At 43.9% G+C, this 26,328-nt stretch overlaps 1 protein-coding gene across 1 annotated transcript in view; it reads right to left on the reverse strand.

Moving 5' to 3' along the window:
* LOC135712290 (mitochondrial amidoxime reducing component 2-like) overlaps positions 1–26,328 on the reverse strand; it is a 141,036-nt gene that overhangs the window by 107,059 nt on the left and 7,649 nt on the right. The window lies entirely within an intron of this gene.

Raw genomic sequence — 26,328 nt, forward strand, 5'->3', positions numbered from 1 at the left:
TCGTCTTTCACCCTGCAAGGGTGGGGGTTGATCTCACACCCGAAGATATTCACCACTTGATCAACTCCCTCCTGCCACCCCCCCCCCCCCCCCCTCAATCGCTTCGCTGAATAAGCAGTAACCAATGCAAACAACAGAAAAATGTCATAATTACGAAAAATTAAAGAAAACATTTTTCTTTCATTGAGCGCTGCCGTTCGCCGCACGGTGGTTGAGGATTGGATTGCCAAATTGCCCAACCGTAAACAACACGCCTCAATTGGTACGATCAATCCTAACCTCATTTGCCTAAAACGATGCACAAAATTCGGATCGAATTGCAATTCGACGTTATCCGACGTCGTCCACGTGCTGGCTGGGGCGATGACCTCGGGTGTCAAGCGTGAACTGAGCGTCGTGGTTTCACCTGGCTGCAAGTAAACCCGCGACCTTGCCAAAGCGAAATCCGTGAAAGTTCGTCGTCAAATTTTAATTTAAAAGCGCAGCAAGTTGCGAAAGAAAATTCGGTAAAATTTTAATTTAATTTAAAACGCGTGCACAGTCACAGGCCTTGATCGGATTGCACATGCGAAAGGGTTCAAACAGAGGTGAATGGAAAATTTTGTTAGTCGGGTTTTTGGAACCAATTACCGGTTTCACCGCCATTTTCGATTGTTGTTTTTTAAAGATGAAACGCCTTGGTCCTATTCGATTAATGTAGAAAGTAAATTTGATACGGTTGAGTCCAATCTCTATTCCAATCTGGGTCATTCTTTACCAGAAGTAAGATTGGGTGTTTACATTCTGAAATTGGTTGATTTTAAAGTATTCTATCTGGGGAAAACGTTGTTTTATGCGGGGAATTATTTGCTGTTCCCTAAAATGTTAATCATGATAAAATTAAATATTTCAAATTTCCACCGATAGAATATTTTAATCTAAGTTGATTGATGAGCGTTTTAACATATGTAACATAAGTCCTGGGAAAAATCATGCCATTTGAAATCAAACAATTTAATTTTAAAATCTTCTTCAGGGTATTTTATTCTATTTATAAACTGTTGAAAAATGCATTTACAGTACACTCAATGGACCATTATATTCGATTTTTCGCAGTGTGCAGCGAAATTGTTGAATCAGGGTTTGGACGGTGCCTTTGAGGATTTCCTTTAAATTTTGCTTGATTCGATCAACCAATTGTTGCTCAATTTGAGCTTCCCAGCCATTGTCGTACCCTTCCTTTCCACCGTCAGGTACTAGGTATACTAGCCTGCCAGTCTGAAAGGTTAAGATTAAGACGACTGAGTCTTAAGAATCGCAACCATCTAGGGAAGAATTCTTTTGGTGAAAAGAGTATGTCCGTAACCGCGAAGTCGCGGACTAATTCAAAACGTATAACCCGCGCGCGGTAAGTACGTAGTTCGCGACCACCGAGTTACATTTATGGTGGCTCCAGAGAGGAAGCTGCACATCTCTCGCGCGAGGATATTGTAGCTTCTAACGATCAGAATTCACATGGCATACTGTCGCCTTTAAGAACAGTCTCGGTAGTTTGTACAAAGAAAGTCATGAGTGACTTAATCGGCGAAATTAATGAGCTTGTCGCATACTTTCAAGAGATCGACGCTCAATTAAAAGTAGTGAAAAACAGTGCAGAGTACAAAAACTGGCTACGAAAGCCACTCTTGAGAGGAGAATACTGTGAAACCTAAGTGTTTGAAATTACTCTGTGGCGTGGAACCGCCAAGGAACGCGTATTTCAACAACACATTAGTAAGTTTACGCGTCATTGTGGTGTCAAGAAATAGGTTCCAGAGCAACTGATTCTCAAATGCTGAACTAACAGACCAAGTTAAAGTGGTTGCAGACTTTCAAGTGAAACATTGAAGATATTCAAGTGATTGACTATTCCCGACAGTTTTGATAGTGCCAGATAATTTAAATCTAAAAGACACTCAACTGAAGAACTGTGAAATGTGAATCAATAAAAAGGCTATAAGTGACATTAGAAAGCCGTGAACACTTCAGTAATAATTCAGGTTAGAAGAAATCAAAGGTGGCACTGCAGTCTGACGATCTAAAGGTCGGTAAGTCAATCAACCTGATTGTTTCAAAAAAGAAAGAAAATTGCTAGCCTAAAGAAAGGCAGCAGACAGTGATCAAGTGGATTTTAAACAGTCCTTAAGAGAAGGACACAGTACAATCCCTAGAGGGAACGTAAAATCGCTAGCCTAAAAAGAGGCAACAATAAGTGATCGGTTGGATCACAAAGAATCCTTAAGAGGAGAACAAGGTACGATACTTTGAGAAGACGTACAAATTGATTGTCGAAAAGAGACAACAACAGGTGATTAAGTGAATCACAGAAAATTCTTTGGGAAGGATTTTAAAGCAAGACCAGAAATAAGGTCACCAGGCACTGCCTTGCGAGGGCATACTTGTAAGATATCAGAACTGAACCTACCAGTAAACAGGATCGCATTCAAAATCCTGAGTGTACGAGCTAATGACAGAGAAGTTATTAGCTAATTAAAATGGCTAACCAATTTGTTGACAACGAAAACGGCAGTTGTCGTCTGTGTCAAGACAAGGACGATAAAGAGGAATACATGGTCGCATGCTCGGAATGCGACAGATGGTTCCATCCATCCTGCGCAAAGTTGGTGCGAAAGCCAACACCAGATGAAATATTCCTTTGTATCAAATGTCAAGGAATAAGTAAAGAGCTAAGTCGCCTTAAACATTAAGCAAAGGCAACTGCAAACAATCCGAGTGAAGCCTTTATGGAAAGGGTTCTCAATGGACAACAGAAGCAGATAGAAGAAGTGGTTAAGACCCTAGTAGCGGTTAGTATCAAGAAAGAAGGAACTGAAACAGATTGGACAGTATACTTAAAAAGGCAGGCATTAATTCGTTTGCCGAAATTTGGGAGCACAGCGAAGGAATGGCCAAACTTCAAGAAGACCTTTGACGATACAACGGAAGAAGGTGCATTTAATAATTTGGAAAATCTCAATAGACTGCAACAGGTGTTGTACGGAGCAGCATTAAGAAGTGTTCAGCAATTAATGATGGACTCGGAAAACGTTCCAGGAATTATTCAACGTTTACAAGAAAACTTCGGAAGACCGGAACTTGTGTACAAAGAACTACTTAATGATCTCTTGAAAATCAGAAAAGAATCAAGGATCGTCGTACTGGAAATGACAAACGCACTGGAAAATTTAGTAAACAATGTAAATCTAATGGGACGACCAGAGTACCTGGCAGATTACAGACTCGTGGAGGATTTAGTAAAGAAGCTTCCTTATAATATTCAACTCAAGAGAACTGAATATATTTTGAATGCTACCAATCAATTAGCAGTTCAAAATTTGCTCGACTTAAATGAATGGTTGAAACCATTCGCAAAAACATCGCAAGCCATGATGGCAGGCTTATCTTCAATTCAAAGAACTACTATAAATCATCATGAACAGAAGCCAATAAAAGAAAAACCTAAAGGAATACCGTGCCGATTCAAATTTCGGACACTTAAACTCGAATTTCGGACACTTTTAAAAGTTGATTATCTCGGTCGAATATGATCCACATGTCTTGTAAATTTTAATTTTTTTTGACTAGTGCCCTCCACGATCATCTAACATTATTACTTTGTTTCTAACTGGATGTAATATTTAATTAAAAATGAAAGTGTCCGAAATTTGAATCGTCCGAAATTTGAATCGGAACGGTATGTCTTGTTTGTAAGAAAGAGCATTCACACAAAATCACAGATTGCTTCAATTTCAAAAGGCTAAGCATTATGGAAAGAATAAATATAGCACAGAAGGAACGTTTATGCTTCACCTGCTTAGTATCTAACACGCATAATATGTTTAAATGTCCAAAAAGTAGGCCTTGCGGAATAAATGGATGAATTAAGAAACATCATAAGATGCTTCACCCTACTCCTGAGATTACGGATAATCAATTGGAAACACGTCAGGTCGTCAATAACCATCATGCTAAAGGAACACCGTCAACAACATATTATCAAATATTGCCAGTTACTTTGAGAAATAAGGATAAATGCATTCACACCTACGCATTTCTAGATCCTGGCTCGTCGTTGTCATTATTAGAAACAGACATTGCTCAGGAATTAAACCTGAAAAAAAAACATAAATGTAACTCGGTGGTCGCGAACTACGTACTTGCCGCGCGCGGGTTATACGTTTTGAATTAGTCCGCGACTTCGCGGTTACGGACATACTCTTTTCACCAAAAGAATTCTTCCCTAGATGGTTGCGATTCTTAAGACTCAGTCGTCTTACTCTTAACCTTTCAGACTGGCAGGCTAGTATACCTAGTACCTGACGGTGGAAAGGAAGGGTAATCGAATGTGTCTTGTAGAATAAGCTCTCGTTCCATCAAAATGACACGACACCTAAGTGTGTAGTCTACAATTGAAGGGAACGAAACACTTATTCAATTAGAACTGCTTACGGAGACCTTTTAGAGCAGAACAATTTAATCAAGACTTCAGACTGACAGGCTAGTAAACCTAGTACCTAGCGGTGGAAGTCAGAATAAACGAACTTCTCCAATTCCACTAATATCCGTCGAAATGACACAACACCTAAATGCGTAGTCTACAATCGAAGGGAGATTAGCGGCTTGGCCTAACCAAGGGTTCTTCAATAATGAGAACGAAGTTGCTCAGAATTGGTTTGAAAAGTAAGTGAAGTTTATTTCCAAAAATTTCCTTTATATACGGTTTTCTTGATTTACAATTATCGATTACTTCTAATGTATGAAAGAGACGAAAGTATTATAATCAACTATGCATTCCACCTATCTTTAATGCATCCTAATTAAACTTGGTATTTTATTACCCTTTTCTATTCTGTTCGTGGACCCTTACATTGATTACGAATGGTCGTGTCTTCCGTGCACCAAAAATGCATTCTTTGTTCTTTTTCTAATTATCTATTGCTTCCGAAGTATTTGGTTACATTGAAACTGATTGTATGCCCTGACAAATACGCTTCCTCTTGATTACCGATTAGGTTCTCGAATCGAAAACTGTTTTACGACCGTCAGTGTATGCCTTTCGTATGCATAGACAATGCGTTTAGAGTTTACGACCATAAACCTTTTTTACCAAGCCTTCGTCGCTTTTCTTTATTCTTGCTTAGCGCATTGACCTTATCACGCATATGCGTAGCCTAGGACCGTCAGTGATCATTTCTATTCTGTTTTGATTCTTGTCTTTAGGTTCGGTCCTTTTGAGATCCTCACAGCGTGGGATCGTTCTTAGTGTGAATGAACTATCGTTTTCGCTTTCTATGGACTGTGGTGGTCATAAATTTTCTGTTTATGCTCTTTGCTCCTTTATTCCTATATATCTGTTTAACTAGCTAATTATGTCGTCGCGTACTTAACACTGCTACTCATCGGTGCTGAAATTCCGGCTACTCCAATTCCGACCCCGGCTCGGGAAAGCGATCCGTCTGTGTATATGTGGGTGGGCATGGGTTGGGTAGTCCGAGCCTAGCAGTTCGGCTATTGTTCTCTTCAGCGCTGCAGAGTTATCTCCAGCCTTGAACCTGCTTTTTATCCGATTCTCGATTTTTGGTGGAGGTATGCGCCAACTTTTGTCTCCGTATCAGTGGACCTTGGCCACTGGGGGGGGAGCTCCGCTTCGGAAGTCATGAGGAGGAGTCTGTTCCCCTCATCGAGGAGAAAGATCCTGTCATTTCCGGAGGTCATTGCGGTAAAGGCAGCGGCTTTCGTTGCAATTGCTGCGGTTATACGATGGCGGAAGGGCAGAATACCCGCTTCGATGCATGCGGCATCGGCGGGCGTTGACGGAAGAAGATCGGAGACAGTATCTAGACAGTATCGCGCTAGTATCTGCACGAGCTTTTTGGTGGCGATGCACGTCATCTCAAGACCGTACAATAGGTGACTATCGATGACGGCTCTTGCAACCCGGAAACGAGTGTCACGATTGTTAGACCGGTGGGGGCGAGAGATAGTGCGGATCATGTTGATCCTACTGCGGCAGTCGTTCTTGATCGCTTTAAAGTGCTGCTCGAAGTTGAGGGACCGGTCAACAAGTATCCCCAGAATACGGACCGCCTTCTTCAGTGGTATGGGCTGGCTTTGAACTTTAATAGGTGGCCCGCTGACACGGTGCCGGGATGGACACACGTGGCACCTGACGCTTTTGGTGGCCGAAAGCTGGAAACCTACCGCGCTGGCCCACCTGGCTACAGCGGAGACTGCTGTCTGGGCCTTGATCCTGTTACGTGCTGCTGTTGGGCCGGTAGTTACGATAAGTACATCGTCTGCATACACGAAAATGTAAACATTTTTCGGCAGTCCTCCGAAAACTCAGTTCATGGCCACAAGGAAGAGAGTAACGTCGATAACTGAACCTTGTGGGACGCCCGTCTCTTCTCTGAAAAGCTGGGACCTCGTGTTGCCAACTGCGACTCTGAAAGAGCGATCGGTCAGGAAATTTTTGATGAAGTGGACCATGGGTCCACACAGCCCCCAGTTGACAAGCTGCTCTAAGACGAGGGGCGTCCACGTCCTGTTGAAGGCCTTCGATATATCCAGCGAGACGATCTCGGTGTGGAGACCGCTATCGTTGGCACTCTTGAGGACCTCCGCTAATGTTGCAAAATAAGTTGACGTTCCGTACCCTTGACGGAAAGCGTGCTGTCGATGGTCTAGCAGGTTTTCGGCTTCAAGGAAATGCTTTAGCCTCCTGTTGACCATTCGCTCCAGGAACTTGGCCATACAGCATGTCAAGGCTATCGGTCGGAACTTGCTAGCTTCACGGGTTGTTTCATTGGCTTTTGGGATGGGAATGACTAAGCTATCTTTCCACGACGCTGGATACGAGTTGGTGAGCCAGAGCTTGTTGAAAAGCTCCAGCATCCGTAGCTGGCCTGGCGTTGGTAACCTCTTGAGTAGAGGGTACCCGATTTCGTCGGGACCCGCCGACTTTCCGTTGCTGCAATTCCTGCCAGGAGAATGCCTGGTTGATGTCCGAGTTTCCAGCTTTCCGCTTGAATTCGTCTTCGTACTCCTCGATGGCTGCGAGATCGGCAAAGTACAAGCCGAGTTCGTCCGCTACAATTGCAGGGTCAGAAACAACTTCACCGTTAATCTGTACGTGAAGCGGTGTCATGCGCTGTTTCCCACTGAGGGCGTTGACTTGCCTCCATAAGTCGGCCGAAGACTGTGACGAATTCATTCCTTCCAGAAAGTCCATCCAGCTGGTGCGTTTGGTGACACGGATTTCTTGCCGGCATTGATTGTGCGACTCATGGTAGTGACGGAGAGCGTCCTCGCGATCGAGATGTCCGATAGGAAGGCGCTTTACACGGCGAAGTGCTTTACGCCGGGCTTTAACGGCTTTCCTCGTATCTTCATTCCACCAGCGTAGCGCTTTTCGCCCCGGAACGCTGCTGGTCTTTGGGATGGTTGCTGTTGCTGCTTCGTATAGCACTTCTGAAAAGTCTTCAATGCTGTTCGGATTACGCTGTAGTAACAAGGACTGAAATGCTGTCATCGGGAAGATGGCCGTCGAAATTTGAACTTTGATGGGGTAGTGGTCACTACCATAGAGATCAGTGTTCGCGCTCCACTGAGTTTTTCCGGCAAAGCAGCGGCTGACAGCAGAGACGTCGATGGCAGAAGTATGCCGCCCGTTAAAGTACGTGGGCACACCGTCATTCAGAATCACCATGTCTTCCTTCTCGAAAATATCGACCAGGGTAACACCTCGAGGGTCGGAGCGGGGGCAGCCCCAGCTTGGGTGGTGCCCGTTCAGATCCCCAACCAGGATGCGCGGTTCCGGTAGTTTAGCTATGGCTTCGCTGAGTTGATCGTGCAGGTTTGGCAGCCGTCCGCATGGCAGGTATGCACATGCGACGGAGATGTTCGCCGGTGCCGCCAGCTGGACACCAAGTATGGGAAGCTCGGAGTCCATATCGACAACCTGGAATGGTATCGTCTTCAAAACCCCGATGGCCTCGGAGTGCCGGAAGTTGTTTCCCCGTTTTGCTGTCTACGTATACTTACCGCCTAGAGAGCGGTTCATTTGGTCTGTTGTCGCTTCGTTAGTTTCCTGGAGCGCGATGACCCAGGGGGGGATCTTCTCGGCAAAGGAGCAATAGATCACCAATGTGGTTCAGGAACCCGTTAATGTTCCACTGCGGGATGAAGTTTACTGGCTTGGGCAAGGCAGGAGTGGGCTACGAGCGCGCTGTGATTGTGGAGCTAGTGTCATCGCGACGGTGACTGCCACTCTGGTCGACGGGTAGATCTATATCGTAGGTGTCCGATCCATCGTGATGGTCGGACCCAGCTGACAGATTGATGTTGTATGCTGAATGAGACAGGGCCCCACCAAGGGCAGGTGTAGAAGTTCCACAAACCTGGCCGCAGGGATGACCCAACAGAGAGAGAAGAGGTATTACATGGTGGCGTACTGGGTTTGGCAGCTTCGGTCGTTGTTATAGCAGCGTGTTCGAGTCCCTCGAAGTCCTTCGGGGAATGGATCGATGAGCCCTTGTCCGTCCCGATACTTGAAGCAGACTTGACTCCCTCTTCGTCCATAGGGGGATGAGCGTTTCCGCCCTTGTGCGTCCCTCTTCCAGACATCCCCCGGCGAAGGGGGGTTATCGTCAGTTCCGGTGTGGAAATGGCGTCCGCACCGACGGGGCCCCAACTACTGGGGGCTATCACTGGGCTCTTCTTTGGTTTCTTCGTCCGTGGGCCGCAGAGGTGATCCGGCAGTTCCGGTGGGGTTATGACGTCCGCACTGCCGGTGCCCTGCGTGCCCGAAGCACTCGTTAATTCGACTGGTTGGCTCGGGCACCGAGGGGTGGTTCGCGACGAAGTGCACGGCAACATTTTGGTATTTTTCGAGTTGTTGCAGTGTATATTTTAGAGCACGATGACGTTTCCGATAGATTACGTTGTATTTTTTTTTACTCCGATGGATTGTCATGTTTGAAACATGAAATTTTCGTGCTAATTTGCGTGTTGATTGACCAAATTTGTTTTCAGCACTTGTTCTGGCACTCAATTTTGTTGGGCGACCGCATTTCTTTTTATTTTCCGGTTCTTTGCCATCACGACAATCCTTCAAAACACGATAAATAGTTGATTTTGATATTGGCTTGTCTTTGAACACGTTTAGAATTTCACTTGTACTGAGCCGTCCAAAAAGGTTGGCGACTTGTACACATAAATCCAGCTTGTACGACATTTTAAATGGAAACTACTGCGCAATTTGAGTTTGACAGTTCAGTAGTAGTATAGATAAGCGTGACAAGTGCATTGGTTGACATATGTGTGTTTGTTCATGCCGTCAAACAAACACCTGAAAGTATTCCCAGGACTAATGTTACATATGTTAGTAGAATAATTGAATAGCTTATTACGTTGTTGTTCTTTTCAATTGTAATGCTATTGAATCACTTTTCCTTTCACTAATTCACTATTTACTATCACTTAGAAAAAGTTTATGACTAGACACTGAAGAAGTTTGCAAATAGTAAACGAAAGACGTATCTGTTTTATTTTTTTTTAAGTGATCGTGAAAGTCAGTAGTGAAAGTAAATAGTGGAAGTGAACAGTGAATTAGTGAATGGAAAAGTGATACAACAGTATTAAAATTAAATACAACAGTAGAATTAAATGGAAAAACATAGTAATTAGGTATTGAATATTTTAAATTTATCGATTTAGTAATGCTGGCAATCCAAGATGAATATGTTTAGCAATCCTGGAATCTGTAAAATTGTAGTAGTAGAGCATTACTGCAGCATCTTTTTGATCAAGACTGGGCCGATGTGTTTGAATGCGTTGATGTTGATAAGATGACTGTGCGTTTCTGTAGCATTATTCAACATTGGTTGGTATCAAATGATTCTCTCAAAAGACGATCAATTTCCCCAGCTTGGAGTACTCCTCAGCTTAGAGTGCTGAAGCGTGAGCGTAACGCAGTCCAGAGAAAAACTACGTCGTCACAGAACAGTTGATACGAAGCGTGATTTCAAGCGTGCCAGTATCGCTTACAAAATGGCTACAAAATGATGAGCTGGCGACCTGGAAGGAGTGGAATACCTAGCTCTGGTCCTCACAAGTCCCTGTTTCACGCCTCCCCGCGTCATATGATAGCAAAAGACTACCAGCTGAAACATGGGCACAGCTGGGTGGCGTAGCCTGGGCAATGTTGCCAGCCCGGCAATAGCAAAGTGAAGAGGTGCGACGCGAACACTGGCGCGGTAACGGTGTACGGTGATAGAGGAAATGCTTCACCAAACCCGAGCGTCTGTTCACCATGGAGGTGCGGCTCAAAACGGCTTTTGTTCACCATGTTAGGAGCGGCTAATCACCGACCTAGTGCCCGCGTGTGACGAAGACCACGTAGTTTCGAAGTCGTAGCACTGAAGGAACTTTGCTGGACGGTATGGAAAAGCGCGCATCGAGCGGCTACTTTCTACCAGAGCTGTGGCATTACCAACGAGCTGGGAACCGGCTTTGTAGTGCTGGGTAAGATGCGCTAACGCGAGGATGTGCAAGTTGAGGATTAAGGGCCGTTTCTTCAACTACAGTATCATCAACGTGCACTGCCCACACGAAGGGAGACCCGACGACGAGAGAGAAGCGTTCTATGCGCAGCTGGAGCAGGTTTACGACGGCTGTTCGCAACGGGACGTCAAAATCGTCATCGGTGACATGAACGCTTAGGTAGGACGGGAGGCAATGTATAGACCGGCAATCGGCCGTGCCGTATCGAACGACAACGGCCAACGATGCGTGAACTTTGCAGCCTCTCGAGGTATGGTAGTTCGAAGTACCTTTTTCCCCCGCAAGGATATCCACCAAGCCACCAGGAGATCACCTGACCAACACACAGAAAACCAAATCGATCACATTCCGAAAATATCAACGTCCGCACGTACCGCAGTGCGAACATAGATTCGGACCACTACCAAAACTCTCGACGGTTCATAACACCCGTCGAAGTCGAACGCCGCGACCCAACATTGAGCAACTACGGGACGCCGGAGTTGCCCAGGACTACGCGCAGCAGCTGGAAGTTGCACTACCCATGGAAGATCTTGAAGATGGCTGGAGTGACATCCGTTCAGCCATAGGCAGTACTGCTACAGCGGCACTAGGTACTGCGATCCTGGACCGAATAAATGACTGATTTGACGGTGATTGCAAACTGTTAGTAGAGGAGTAGAAAGCAGCACGGGCGAGAATGCTCGTGCACCGCAATTGAGTGTGGAGTGATACAGACAAGCGCGGAACAGACAAAACTCGGTTTTCCGAAGGAAGAAGCGTCAGCAGGAAGTCCGAGATCGCGAGACGATGGAAAATCTGTTCCGCGTAAACGACACACGGAAGTTCTATGAGAAGCTAAATAGTTCGCGCAAAGGTTACGTGCCGAAAGCCGATATTGTAGGGTTGGGGTTTATTACTTTTGAGTAAAATATATTGACAGTTAGGAACACCTTGGCCGAAAAGGTCTTGGCGAAGAGAGGACGAGTGAAAACTATCGGACGAAGGGGCGTGAGAAGAGATTGACGAGGTGAAGAATAAATATTGGTTGGTGTGAAAATCTAATCGAGTGGTTTTGAACAAATATTCCGAAACTGGATCTTCTTCAGTATCTACATCTGGCGACGAGGATTACAAAGAATCAAAGGTAATTACGAATAAAATGCAGTGTTATTAAATTTGTTCTGTGATTGAAGGAAACCTGAAAAACAAAATGGCTGCTTCTGATGATTGCAATTCCGATTTTTTCTCTATAAGGTATACCCAGGGGCGATGAAGACGATTTATTGATGTTGTTTTGGCATGCGGAAAGATTCATGCATTTGTGTTGTCGGAGATATTAATTGAAAATAGATCCGGGATTGAGAGACCGTTCAATCCAGGCTATCGATTAGTTGGAGCCTCGGTTGGGGCCACTGTGATGAAAAAAAAAATTAGTTGACGATGCTGTGTCCAGGAGGGGCATAGTACCGCAAGAATCAAATTATGAAAGTTGTTACCAGTGGAAGTAATGGATTGAATAGCTAATTATTTTGAACGTTTCTGCAGCTAGGGGGCTGGAAACAAGTGACTGGCTAGGGGGCCACTGTTTTAAAAGTTTCTGCAGCTAGGTGGCTGGAAACAAGTGACTGGCTAGGGGGCCATTGGTTTAAAAGTTTCTGCAGCTAGGGGGCTGGAAACCTGAAATTGAATGGCTAGGGGGCTATTCTTTTAAAAGTTTCTGCAGCTAGGGGGCTGGAGGCTAGACGTTAAATGGAATAGAGACAATAATTTGAAATTTTCTGCGGCTAGGGGGCTGGGAATGACATTGAATGAATTAAGGGTTTGCATCAAAGTATTGATCAAGGATTGAAAGTAGACTGATGAGTGTAGAACACAAAGTTTGTTGTTGAACAATTATTCGTTGTATATATTTTTTTTTCGCTTCATATTTTGGAAGAGAAGAAGGTGTTAATCCGAATGGTCATGTTATTTTTCTGATCAATAAATTGCACGTGAAAAAAAGGAGATAATTACGAATTGAATTCAACAAACATTTTTGTGTTGGTCTGATTTGTTTCAGATGGATCAGAGTCGTCTGTTGCCCAAGTTCAGATGCGAACAGATTGAAAGCGGCAAATTGGCCATAGAATGGCATTAGTGGAAGGGTGCCCTCGAATGTTATTTTGAGTCGTACCAGATTACTGATCAAAAGCTAAAGCGATCCAAGATGCTTCATTTGGGAGGTCCACAGCTTCAGAAGGTTTTCAGGAGTTTGGAGGGGACTGAACAATTTCAATGGTGTTACTTGAAAAGCCGTGGTTTGACGTTGCTGTAGAGCGGCTGGAGGCCTATTTCAAGCCACGTAGACAAGACGTGCTTGAACGATATAAACTGCGGAACATGAAGCAAGGTACAAATGAACGATTTTCTCATTTCATTCTACGGTTGCGACAGCAGCTCCAGGACTGTGGACTCGAGAAGTATCCACAAGACGTCAGATGCAGCGTAGAAGAAATGATGCTGATTGATGTGATCGTAGAAGGTTGCTCTTCTCAGGAACTCCGTCGTAAGATATTAGAGAAAGATCAATCTCTTTCCTGTATTGAAGCATTGGACGAATCATTGGTAAGTGTCAGGGCACAGGAGCTGGAGATGAGCAACAAGCATCCGCGTGGTGAAGCCGGGGAATTTGAAGTTAGAAAAGTTGATAAATTCGTAGTGAGCAGGGACTGGCGCAAGCAGGAACGGATTGTAAAACGGTTCATAGGTAGAACCACTTCAGATAGAGCTGACAGGGATCAGAGAGTTGTATGCTATTCGTGTGGTCAGAACGGGCATATTTCCAAAGATGCTGCGTGCCCTGCGAAAGGGCAAAGGTGCCGTAGGTGTCGGAATATAGGCCATTTCGAGAAGACATGTCGCAAGCGCCCACCGAAGTTTCCGGAACATTCTACTACAAAGAAGGTCCGAGCAGTAAATGACGAATCGTCAACCACTGCCGCTGAAAAAGAGCCTTTTGTCGACGGTGTTGAGCAGAAAGTATATTATACGTTTCACACCGGAAATCTGATGAATTTGATTAAATGTGAAGTTGGAGGAATTCCTACCGAAATGCTAGTTGACTCGGGATCGGACGCAAGCTGTTGGAACATGGGAAATGATGAAAGAAAAATGCATTATTGTGCAGAAGTGCACCAAAGGCAGTGATAAGATTCTAAAAGCGTATGGCAGCGATTTACCGTTAGTCATATTGGGATCATTTGTAGCAGTGGTTGAATTGATGAAGCGATCTGTCCGTACGGAGTTTTTCGTCATCGAAAAAGGACAACGTAACATAATCGGCGATGCAACTTCCAAACAACTCGGCGCGTTGAAGATAGGAACTGATGTTAATCAAGTACAGAATAAAGAGCCAACACCTACATTTCGAAAAGATTAAAGGGGTACAGGTTCATATTCAGATGGATCCAACTGTCGTCCCTGTTTTCCAGCCGCTTAGACGAATTCCGATCCCGTTGGAGGGCTCTGTTAACAAGAAGCTTGATGAACTTCTAGCAAGGGATATCATAGAGGCAAAGAAAGGTCCAGCAACATGGGTTTCCCCTTTAGTAGTGGCGAGGAAATCTAATGGTGATATCCGGTTGTGTGTGGACTTACGGCGTGTAAATCAGGCCGTTATCAGAGAACGCCATCCAATGCCAATCATCGAGGATGTTCTGGCGAAGATAGGTAGAGGAAATATATGGAGCACACTAGATATCAAGGACGCGTTTTTTTTTGCTAGAGCTGGACGAAGAATCGAGAAGTGTCACGCATCGAGGACTGTATCAGTTTAAACGTCGCCCATTCGGATTGGTCTCGGCACCGGAGATATTCCAGCGTACTATGGACGAAATCTTGGCGGGATGCGAGGGTACTTATTGGTACTTAGATGACGTTGGAGTAGAGGGAAGCTCTCTCGAGGAACATGACGATCGGCTCATGAAGGTATAATAGCTAATTTCGTTGGATTAATAATAAATGATAAATACACTGTTGTAACACTAATGTTGTTTTATTTTTTTATTTTTATTTTATCATTGTTTGGTTTTAGGTATTGGACAGATTAAATGCAAGTGGTGTGGTATTGAATCGAGAAAAATGTAAGTTCCGGATAGCTGAGTTCGAGTTTTTGGAGTACCGTATAAATGCAAAAGGCATCCTTCCCTCAGTGACAAAGCAAAATGCAGTGGCCACATTCCGACGACCAAGTAACAGTAGTGAAGTGCGAAGTTTTCTTGGGCTTGCACATTATATGGGTAAATTTGTACCAAATTTGGTTACCATAGACGAGCCTTTACGAAATCTTATGCGAAAGGGGTCAAAGTTTCACTGGGGGGAAAAGGAGGAAGAGGTTTTCGATGAAATAAAAGCCAGCATTTCAAATGCAAGTTGCTTAGGGTTTTTCAAAACAGAAGATGAAACATCGGTTATGGCAGACGCGAGTCCTCATGCGTTGGGGGCAGTTTTAATTCAAACTAATGATATGGAGGAATCACGAATCGTATGTTTTGCGTCAAAATCTCTGACAGATACCGAACGGCGATACTTTCAGACCGAGAAAGAGGCACTTGTGTTGGTTTGGAGTGTCGAGCGGTTCCAGAATTATTTAATAGGCAGAGAGTTTAATCTCCTAACGGACTGCAAGGCACTAACATTTCTTTTTTCACCTACATCGCGACCGTGTGCTCGAATTGAGCGCTGGGTGTTACGTCTACAAGGTTTTCAATATAAAATCTTAAACATTTCTGGGACGCTCAATATAGCAGACGTGCTTTCTAGACTTATTACAATCTCGCCCAAACCATTCGACGAAGCTGAAGTAGTTGAATCAGCCGTAAGTGCAATTGCTCTAAAATGGGACGATTTAGAGAAGGCCAGTCGTGAAGACACTCAAATCCAACAAATTTTTCAAGCTCTGGATTCTGGAATTGCTGACGAGGTGCCTTTAGAATACAGAATGATATTTCCTGAGCTATGTAGGCTGAATGATGTGTTATTAAGAATTGACCGTATCATAGTGCCCCTAAAATTATAAAAACAAGTTCTTCAACTAGCACACGAGGGACATCCTGGAGCTCGAATTATGAAAGGGAATCTTCGTGCGAATGTTTGGTGGCCAAAGATGGACCAGCATGTAGAAAGATATGTCAAAGCATGCCGTGGTTGTTCATTAGTATCTTCCCCAAATCCTCCAGAACCAATGGTAAGGAAGCAATTGCCAACACGTGCATGGAAGCAGATCACGATTGACTTCCAAAAACCACTTCCGGACGGAGAGAATCTTCTAGTATGCGTAGACTATTTTAGCAAATTCGTAGAGGTCGTGGAGATGGGTGATATTTCAACGTCTGCCCCTATTGTTGAGTTGATGATTATTTTTTCCCGATTTGGAATACCGGAGAGTCTTAAAGCTGATAACGGTCCACAATTTACCTCTGAAGATTTTCGAACCTTCTGTGAGGAGTATGGTATCCGATTAGTACACTCGATTCCTTATTGGCCTCAAATGAATGGGGAAGTGGAGTGCCAGAACCGCTCCATTTTGAAGCGTTTACGGATAGCGCAGGAATTGGGGAAAGACTGGCGAAAAGAGTTGAGGCAATATATGCTGATGTACCACGCAGCAAGTCACACGACTACAGGAAATCCTCCATCGGAGCTCATGTTTGGACGTCGTATACGTACTAAATTACCGTGCATTTTAACCGCATCACAGGAATACGAGGTCGTGAGAGAACGAGACGCTATTGAGAAAGAGAAAGGGAGATTGTATGCTGACAAGAAACGTGGAGCCACGGAAAGTGACTTACAAGCAGGAGATCGCGTGCTAGCGAAGCGTAACAGGAAGGAAAATAAGCTGTGTGCTGACTTTGCACCTGAAACGTTTGACGTTATCCATAGAAGTGGAGCTGATGTCACCATTCGATCAACTAAAACGGGAAAGGAATTCAGAAGAAGTTCAGCACATCTGAAAGCACTTCCCCGTGCAGAGCCTAACAAGACTGATCCACCAGAGGATACAACTTCGTCGGAGCCTCGTTTGGTGCGCAAGAGCAGCCACCGTGAAAAGGAGGATAATGATACTACATCGACATCAAACAAAATACAGACGGCAAATACATTAAGAAGAACTAGAGTAGAACCTAAACATTTCAGAGATTACGTAAGCTACTGAATAATTCGTTTAAAGGAAGAGGGGGATGTAGGGTTTGCGTTTATTACTTTTGAGTAAAATATATTGACAGTGTTATAAGTTAGGAACACCTTGGCCGAAAAGGTCTTGGCGAAGAGAGGACGAGTGAAAACTATCGGACGAAGGGACGTGAGAAGAGATTGACGAGGTGAAGAATAAATATTGGTTGGTGTGAAAATCTAATCGAGTGGTTTTGAACAAATATTCCGAAACTGGATCTTCTTCAGTATCTACAGATATGTGCAAGGACTTGGACGGTAACCTTCTCACGAACGAGTGTGAGGTGATTGAGAGGTGGAAGCAGTACTATGACGAGCACCTCAACGATGAAGCAGTAGAAAACGAAGGTGGCATTGTTGCCGTGCCTTGGAGCCTTGGAGCACGCGCAGAAGACGACAGACTACAGGCCCCTTATCTTCAAGAAGTTGAGGAGGAGACCAGTCGGCTGAAGAACAACAAAGCAACTGGTGTAGATCAACTACCAAGTGAGCTATTAAAATACGCTGGTGAAGCACTGGCTGGGTAATTGCCAAGATTTGGGAAGAGGAGATATTACCGGAGGAGTGGATGGAAGGTGTCGTATGCCCAATCTACAAAAGGGGCGACAAGTTGGATTGCTGCAACTACCGCGCGATCACACTGCTGAGCGCCGCCTACAAGGTACTCTCCCAAATTCTATGCCGCCGTCTGTCTCCATATGTATGCAAGAGAGTTCGTGGGGCAATACCAGGCGGGATTCATGGGTGCCCGCGCTACCACGGACCAAATTTTCACGATTCGGCAGGTTCTGCAGAAATGCCGCGAATACAACGTGCCCACACATCATTTGTTCATCGATTTCAAATCCGCATACGACACAATCGATCGAGATCAGCTATGGCAGATTATGCACGAGTACGGACTTCCGGATAAACTGACGCGATTGGTCAAGGCGACGATGGATCGAGTGATGTGCGTTGTGTCCCTTTGAATCTCGAAGGGGGTTACAGCAAGGTGTGTTTTCGTGTCTGCTATTCACCATCTCGTTAGAAGGTGTGATCAGAAGAGCTGAGATAGACACGAGTGGCACGGATAGACACGAGTGGCTTCGCCGATGACATTGACATCATGGCACGGAACTTTGAGATGATGGCGGAAACGTACATCAGACTGAAGGCTGAAGCTAGGCGGATTTGACTTGCAATCAACGCATCAAAGACAAAATACATGAAAGGAAGAGGTTCTAGGGAAGACAATGTTAGCCTTCCACCCCGAGTTCAGATTGACGGGGACGAAATCGAGGTGGTCTCGATGAGTTCGTGTATTTGGGCTCACTGGTGACCGCCGAAAATGATACCAGCAGAGAAATTATGACAGGGAATCATGCCTACTTTGGACTCCGGAGGACGCTCCGGTCGAATAAAATTCGCCACCGCACGAAGTTGACTATCTACAAGACGATGATTAGACCGGTGGTCCTCTACGGTCACGAGACCTGGACTATGCTCGTGGAGGACCAACGCGCCCTTGGTGTTATCGAACGGAAGGTGTTGCGTACCATCTACGGTGGAGTGCAGATGGATGACGGAACGTGGAGGAGGCGAATGAACCACGAATTGCACCAGCTTCTGGGAGAACCATCCATCGGCCACATTGCAAGAAATGGGTGACTACAGTGGGCTGGGCACGTCGTAAGAATGCCGCACGGCGCCCCAGCGAAAATGGTTAAAGAATGCGACCCAACAGGAACAAGAAGAAGAGGCGCGCAAATTCATCCACCACCTCTAACTCGTCCCCGTCGATTATCACGCTTCTGCCTATGCGAGCCCTATCCCGCTCGGTTCCTCCAGCTAACAGATACTTTGTCTTCGACGTATTCACCTTTAGTCCAACCTTTTCTACTTCACCGTGGTGTACTGCTCCGTCACGGCCTGAAACGTTTTTCCGACAATGTCCACGTCGTTAGTGAAGCAGATGAACTGGATGGACTTATTGAAGATCGTGCCCCGCATGTTAAAGTCCGCACGTTTCATAACACCTTCTAGCCTTGTCGAAGTCCTTTGCGAGTTTCAAACGAGTCCGATAACGCACCCGATATCTTCACGCAGCACTGTACACCATCCATCGTAGCCCTGATCAGTCTGGTCAGCTTCCCGGCAAAACTGTTCTCGTCCTCAAGAACTTCTAAAACTTCGGACAAGTTTTAGGATCTTTCTGAAAAGTTCCGATAGCATCAGATTAAGGGAAAATTTCAAGAAATTCAATAGAGATCGAAGAGCTTCAGGACAGTCCCATTAGATTCAGGAAAATTACAGAAACTTAACAGTAGTTGCCAAATATTAAGTTGGGCTAAAAGATCTTTAAGGGAGTACGTAGCAGTTCAGACAGCTCCAACCTTAGATTTTGGAATTTCTGGTTAGTTTAGGTTAGGTTATTATAAACGAGACTTTCAGCCATAGGCTGGGTCATCTTTTCAAGAATTTCTGTTCCATTAGTTTCAAGGAAATCACCGAAGCTTAGTCCGAACTACTTCAAACTAGGGGAACAGGATTGTTTATGGAATTAAAGGAACACATATTAGTCCTTTTTACTTGCTATGCTTTGTTGATAGTGACAAGACTCGGCTTTGTCCACCGAGGATGATCTTGAAACAAGGAAACAAAATTAGTTAGGTAGTTATTTTTCATCTACGTGATTCCTAATCTTTTATTCGGTGTTCTCTAGTTTGATGTTGTTAAGACTAGTATTGTTATGCATTATCATTATCGGTGATTGCGCTTGATTTTGGTGTGAAAGAAATCCGCTTTTGAATGGCAAAGGCGTTTTTCAACACTCCGAAGGGTATAAAGAGCGGGACCTTTCAATTAGAGTCGGATCCTTGCGATAAACGCAAGAATGACAAACTGTATCAAAACCGATTACTTCTTCATTTCACAACAGTGATGAAGTAATACAACATGCACTAAACTAAGGACACGGCATATACCACAATAGATCATCTGGTCGCAGTGGATTTATGTCCCGAACAGAGGAAAACAAAAACGGATTCGAATCAATGATTTGCTACTATGCCAGTTAATCACCCGAACAATAAGAAACCGTCAGCAATTTACGATAATCGAGCTCATTCATTCACTTCACAGAATAGACCCCATTGATCGTCGTCGATAAATACGCAAGATAACGACTAACCGTGTAGTTTGATTGAGTGATTACGAAGTTTTTGCTTATCATCCCTCCCGAGATCGTTTCCGATCTTACATAACCGTTCTCGATTGTGTTCTTGCTGGTTGATGAATCAATCAACTTTCGTACCTTGTATTATTTTTTTTTTCTCGTGCTTTCAGAAGAATTGGGCCACCAACGCAGCTGTGCTCCAGTAGGTCAGTCAGTCGGAGCGATCGCTTCTGTTCAGCGTGTTATTGCATGCCGGTAATGAACCAATTTGTGTGCGTAGATATACATAGCCCAGGGCCCGCAAAAGGTTAATGAGCTCGTGCGGAACAATAATGATTAGCAGCGATCATTAGTTCTCTTTAGATCCGACCCGTAGACCGTGGTGGTCAGCTGATTGCGTTTTTCATGAAAAGCTAATATTGATCTGCTGGGGTCATATTTTGCTGGATCTGCAACAATGTAACTGCCGGCTATTAAGTTCAAGTGGAAGTGGGATTATAATTGTGTAAGACCTCAATCCAGATCACCGCGAGGGCTCCACACTGACCAAGACCCGCCTTCGGTTGCGCATATTGCATCGAAAGTAAAAGTTCTGAACACGCTTGAGCTGAAACCAGTTTGGCAACAACTCAATCCGTCTCTTGTCTGCCAGACCCAGGGGTAGGTTGGTAGCGGACTCTGACTCATGGCTCTGTTTTGAGATGGAAACCTTCCCGCTCGGGTGGAGAGTTTTCCAAACTTTCGATCCGTTGGGTAATCCCAGGAAATGACTGACCGTGTGTGACTACATCTGATCGAAAGCAATAATGCCGTAATGTAGGCCTTATTACGTTGCGTTACCACGCTGACGCCGACTAGACTTTCACGCAAATCTCAAGTGAGAACAAGTGTCGCGGATAATGTGGGCCATTAATAGCGACAATTGCAACCCGCCTGCAGTTGGTCGTGGCTTGTTATACGTCGAGACAACATTGTACTTCGTCTATTGCTTTGCTCATGACAGATTTGACAGATGTTTAATGTCTTATGCCTCTGAAATGGATGGTGAATGCAACGATTTACGGTCGTTTATTGTTTGCCATTTTTTTTTTGTATGATTGTCATCGTTTTGATTCGGTTGTAAAACCACAGAAAATCACTTCCAATGAGCATCTCCAATCGTTGCAGCAGCGTTGGCCTGAGAAGACGTTCATCGCTTGGATTCATCCGAAAGACTTCAATCGGTTCCGCTGAATTTCACGCTGCAGTTTGTGGTTTGGCTTGAATGCTTCAAAGTTTGCGATGCAAATTTTGCAGATCATGTAATGTGATTGGCTTGATTGGCAATTTTTCGGTACTGTTGCAGCGTGATCATCAACCATTTTGGAAATATTGCAGCAGTTTGTGTAGGTACATGATCAGTTCTCTGATTGAGTCGTGATGATGTGGCGGGTTTTGGCAGAGAAAATCAACTGCAATAAATGCAGCAGCAACAGAGAGGAATCCAGATTGTATGGTAAGCTTGTTGAAGGTAACAGGCCTTGAATGTTTCGAGCATAGCGCAAGTAGCAGTTTATATCTTATTCAGTTTTTAAAGCGTTCTACTATCATGGTCTACAGAACCGTCATAAACCCAAAAAAAATTACTTTGGAGATTACGTAGAACAGCATGTTTTTTGAATAGACACTAAATCTTTTGAAATTATTTCCGATTCTGGAAAATGGCGCCGCCGGGATGTTCTGAGGCATAACCTCTCTGATCACGCCTTCCTTTGGAAGAGAAGTAAAGCCGTTGGTCCCCGGTAGACCTGTGCGCCGCCGCGCCACGCCGCCACCGCCGATGATTTCCATACGCCGCCGCCGCCGATGAAATTGAGCCGGCGCGCCACCGCAGTAAAATGGTTCACGCCGCCGAATAAATCTATGTCACGCCGATGAAATTTTTATCGGTAAAATGCATCTTGAACGCGTTAAAATTAGAATTTTTGTGGACGCTCGTTCGTGGCTACTAAAAATTGAGTGAAATTCCACTCAATTTAATTGAAACCAGATCTACTCTAAATTGAGTAACATAGCCAGCACCGAATTTTGACTTTTTAGTATTTAACAAAGGCTAGGTTTTTGTTGATGAGTTCTACTCATTCCCATAAATCCAAAATAGCAGCAGATATGCTCAAAGCTGTCTCCATGCTATCCGCTCAAATGTTGCATCAACTATTCTGTAATATCTGGGACACCGCGACTTTTCCGGCCGACTGGATGCAGGGCGTCTTAGTGAAGGTCCCAAAGAAGGGGGATAATCCTGAATCGGATACAGGAGAGTTATCCTGAATCGGATACAGGAGAAGATCGACGCAACACTGGTGGCAGCAGGCAGGATTCTGTGCCGGAAGATCTTGTGTGGACCATATTGTCACGCTCCACATCATCCTGGAGCAGGTCAATGAATTCCAAGAGTCTCTTTATTTGGTATTCATTGACTACGGAAAAGCTTTCGACCGACTCAATCTCGAGAATCTGTGGGGCGCCCTGAGACGCAAGGGAGTCCCGGATAAAATCGTCAACCTCATCGAAGCGCAGTATCAGCAACACTTAATACGAAACTAACGATTTTAAATTGGTTCACTCCTTGACTAGCCTATTGGTCCCAAGCAAATATATTAACATACCCCATTCTAGTAGAAAGTCTAGTACTACACTATGTTTGTTTTGATTCACTATGAAAGTTTGACAGATAAAATGAGGGGTTCGTGGATTTTCTCATGTTTCGAGGGGTGCATCGATTAGCTTAAGACCGAAGATAGTACCAGAGATGAGCCAAAAAGTTGAGCTCGTTTCTTCGGGACCTTCTGGTCTTTGAGTTACCTATATTGTATCAGGCTTTCATGTGCACAATTCTGCAAAATGGCCTGAACCGATCAACAATGACAGAACAGCCGACTGAGAAGAGTGAGTGAATGTGGTTTACGAAGCACTGGAAGCCGTCAAATTAGACGCTTAAAATTGATGGAAATACCCAAAATATTGTCAATGGCGTTTGCATCGCGATCTGAATAAACACAGACCAACCTTCTCCAGAAATTGCATTTCGATGATGATTCGAATAAGATGCATCAGTGCCAAACTGGGACTGCCGACAGGTAACTTCAGAAGCTGTCAGTCAGCTGGAAACTGACTGCCTTCCGAACAATAGCAGCGGTTTCATTCGGCGAAAGGGTCAACTGTTCCAAAAAATCCAAGCAAGTGCACATTAACTTTCTCGCATCATCCGGGAGAAGAGAAACTTTTTGGCAACGATTGAGCTTCCACCTGTTCCAAATTATGCAAACACACTTTCTGATTAACTGCTTCCAATGGATGATAATCGCCCTTATCGAGGATGCCACGAAACTTGTTGATCCAACGCAGGAGTAGAAGCTCGGTGCAATGGTCGCGCAACAGAACTATCGAAATATAAACAAATTTTGACGTTTAACTTTTTCCAGGCACCATTGATGCCGTCATAAAACTAAACGGAATAGGATCAAGCAAACTGACCTTAGATAAATACAATTCAGTCTGAAAATTATCTTCATTAAAGCCAAATTAAAACGTTTTGTATTTGTTAGCGATTTCATGAAAGCAAAATAGCTTTTTCGCAATTAGCCTATGGAAAAACAATTTTTATACCACCGCCATATTGCTATTATCTTTTTACTATCTTCGTTTTTCATGATGTTTTTTTCCATGAAAATAACTTTAATCTCATAAATGCATCATTGATCAGTAATAGAGATTCCGGAAATCATTTTATATCTCGGCTGGACGTAATGATTCATATAAAAATTAACTAAACGTTGTGTCCTAAATTAAAAATAATAAGTAAAATCAACGATTTCCAAAGGCGGACCTATTTTTTCGATCTTTCGAAGCATATTTCACATTAGATTTAATCTATCTCCCAAAAATAGACCACAAAATGAGAACTACTTTGATTATTTTGGTATTCAAGAAGATTTTTGAAAGATTCATTTTTGAACAATGAATTTGGCAAGATCTGATGATATTTATGCATCCCTTTTTATCTTCATTAATGCTTTATTTTCAGTGCGGTTAGCAAGCGTCAAAGGCAATGACACAAATATTGATGCCAAATGGCTTTTATTGTAGTTTTAATAAGGATTTAAAATGGTTTTCAATGCTTCCGCAGTATAACCTTTTTGCAGCAAATCAATCTTGAAGTGCCTCGAAAATATGCCCTTCAAAACCTTTTACGGGGTGGGCCAACTAAATTATAGGCTTAATGAGGTTTTGGTGGATGAAATAAAGGCAAAGCTGTCTTGACCAGGGTTTTATGAATGTTGTTTTATAGTAGCCTTGTAGTATTTCATAAAACGTTAAATGTTACTTGTTATACTATCACCGCTACTGTTCCTCATAGTAATCGACGAGTGGGTGCAATTGACCGTGTATCGAACCGAGGGCTGCTTTGGCAGCCTATCATCATGGAGCATCTCAACGACTTCGATTTGGCTGATGATGTTGCTTAACTATCACAATAGCGCTTTGATATGCAGAGTAAGCTCAATGACCTAGGCGAACGCTCCTCTGCGGCAGGTCTCACCATCAACGTCAACAAGACTAAATCGTTGGATGTCAACACGGGCAACCCTTCCAACTTCACGGTAGCGAGCTCCATCCTCGATGTCATCTGAAGCCGATAGCAACAGAAATTCGAGACCGAAATTGGAGGTGGGTCGGCCACACACTTCGACGGGGCGGACACGAAATCTGAAAGCAAGCGCTGGATTGGAATCCACCAGGACATCGCAGCAGAGGCAGACCCAGGGCTCATGGCGGCGGAGCCTCAACAAGGAAATAAAGCAAGTCGATAGGAATCTGACCTGGGCCCAGGTCAAGACAAAAGCGAGCAGCCGCCCAGGATGGAAGTCTTCCACGTTGGCCCTTTGCACCTCCGGTGGTGTAAGTAAGTATCCTTGGTTGGTACCCTTGGTTCGCATCAAGGTATTGTGTGTGCCCGCCACCAGCACGCCTAGTGAATGAGTTTTCAACATAGCTGGACTGACCGTATCTGCACGAAGTATCCACCCTAAAATGTGGATAAAACAATCTTCATTTAATGAAAATAGCAGCATCTGCAAAAATTGAGTTTTGCAGTAAGCAGTGGCTATTACGTAATGCAACAGATTGCTTTTATATACTATCCACCCCTACATACGTACTTTTCTTATACTTAATGTAACACTTTGCCATATGACTCCACCCCCTGTAATTTTAACAAGCACTTGACATACTTTTCTAAACAAATTCCGCATACACGGCCAATGAAAATGCTCAAAATTGAGTAAGACTTAATCATATTTGAATTCAGGTTACTCAAATTCGCGAAAACGTAGGTCACTCATAGAATGAGTAATTTTTTCGAAGCTATTCAGAGGAATACTTCTGGAATACGAGGCAAACTGATTGTGGTTTTTGTCTGTTTACTAGTACACTTCTAAACTGTGTATAATTTTCTTGAATTTTCCCCATAGTCGAGAAGTTTTCCCGGGAAAGTGTCGGAAAATTTACTCATACTATAAGTGACCTACGTTTTAGCGATTTTGAGTAATCTGAACTCAAATGTGGGTAGAATTTTGTGTCCATGTGCGATTGGTTTGGAAAGTATCTTTTTTTCTAAATCATTACAAATAAACTCACGCCGAGCAACGCCGCCACGCCGCCGCCGCTGGTAGAAAACAACATATCATATAGTAAATATTTTGATCGGCGCACAGGTCTAGTCCCCGGTTCATGAGTTGATGGGTCGATAGGTCATTTATAAACGCAAAATTTTCAAAATGCCAGAAGCACAAAATTAATTGCAATCTTAAACCCATTTCAGAATATCACATGTTTTTGCTAGTATTGGATCATATTCCAAAATCATGAAAATTTCTCCATGTCCGCAATATTTTATTCTTAACTCTCCGTTACTCGCACCAACTTTTGTAACACGAGTACTCGCGCGTTGTACTTTGTACAATTAACACCCAAAAAATGCGGATAATAGAGAAAATGTGAATGGAAACCGCGTAAACGGTGTCCGTACTACGTGGGATTTGACTTAATTGGTTACAACATAGAAAATCTCGAGATCCTGACCAGATAGAAAGTTACTGTCTTCGGCAAAGTTGTTCAGAAGGACAACCCGCATAAATAAAAACCATTTCCAGAACAGTTCAAACTTTACTTGCACCTTACTAGCTACGTTAACCTTATTTAAAATGGTTTTATTATAGTTCATGAAATGTAATAAACGTTATTAAAACATTACATTCTGCTGTTACTATTTATGGTAAAGGGTGTCCACGATGAAATTGCCATACACAAAATTGATTCGCAAAATTCGAGTTTTCATCCGATTGCCATCAAAT

This window comes from Ochlerotatus camptorhynchus, unplaced genomic scaffold (genome assembly GCF_037179485.1).
Source record: "Ochlerotatus camptorhynchus isolate MF236.1 unplaced genomic scaffold, CSIRO-AGI_Acam_v1.1 ptg000467l, whole genome shotgun sequence".
NCBI classification, from domain to species: Eukaryota; Metazoa; Arthropoda; class Insecta; order Diptera; family Culicidae; genus Ochlerotatus; species Ochlerotatus camptorhynchus.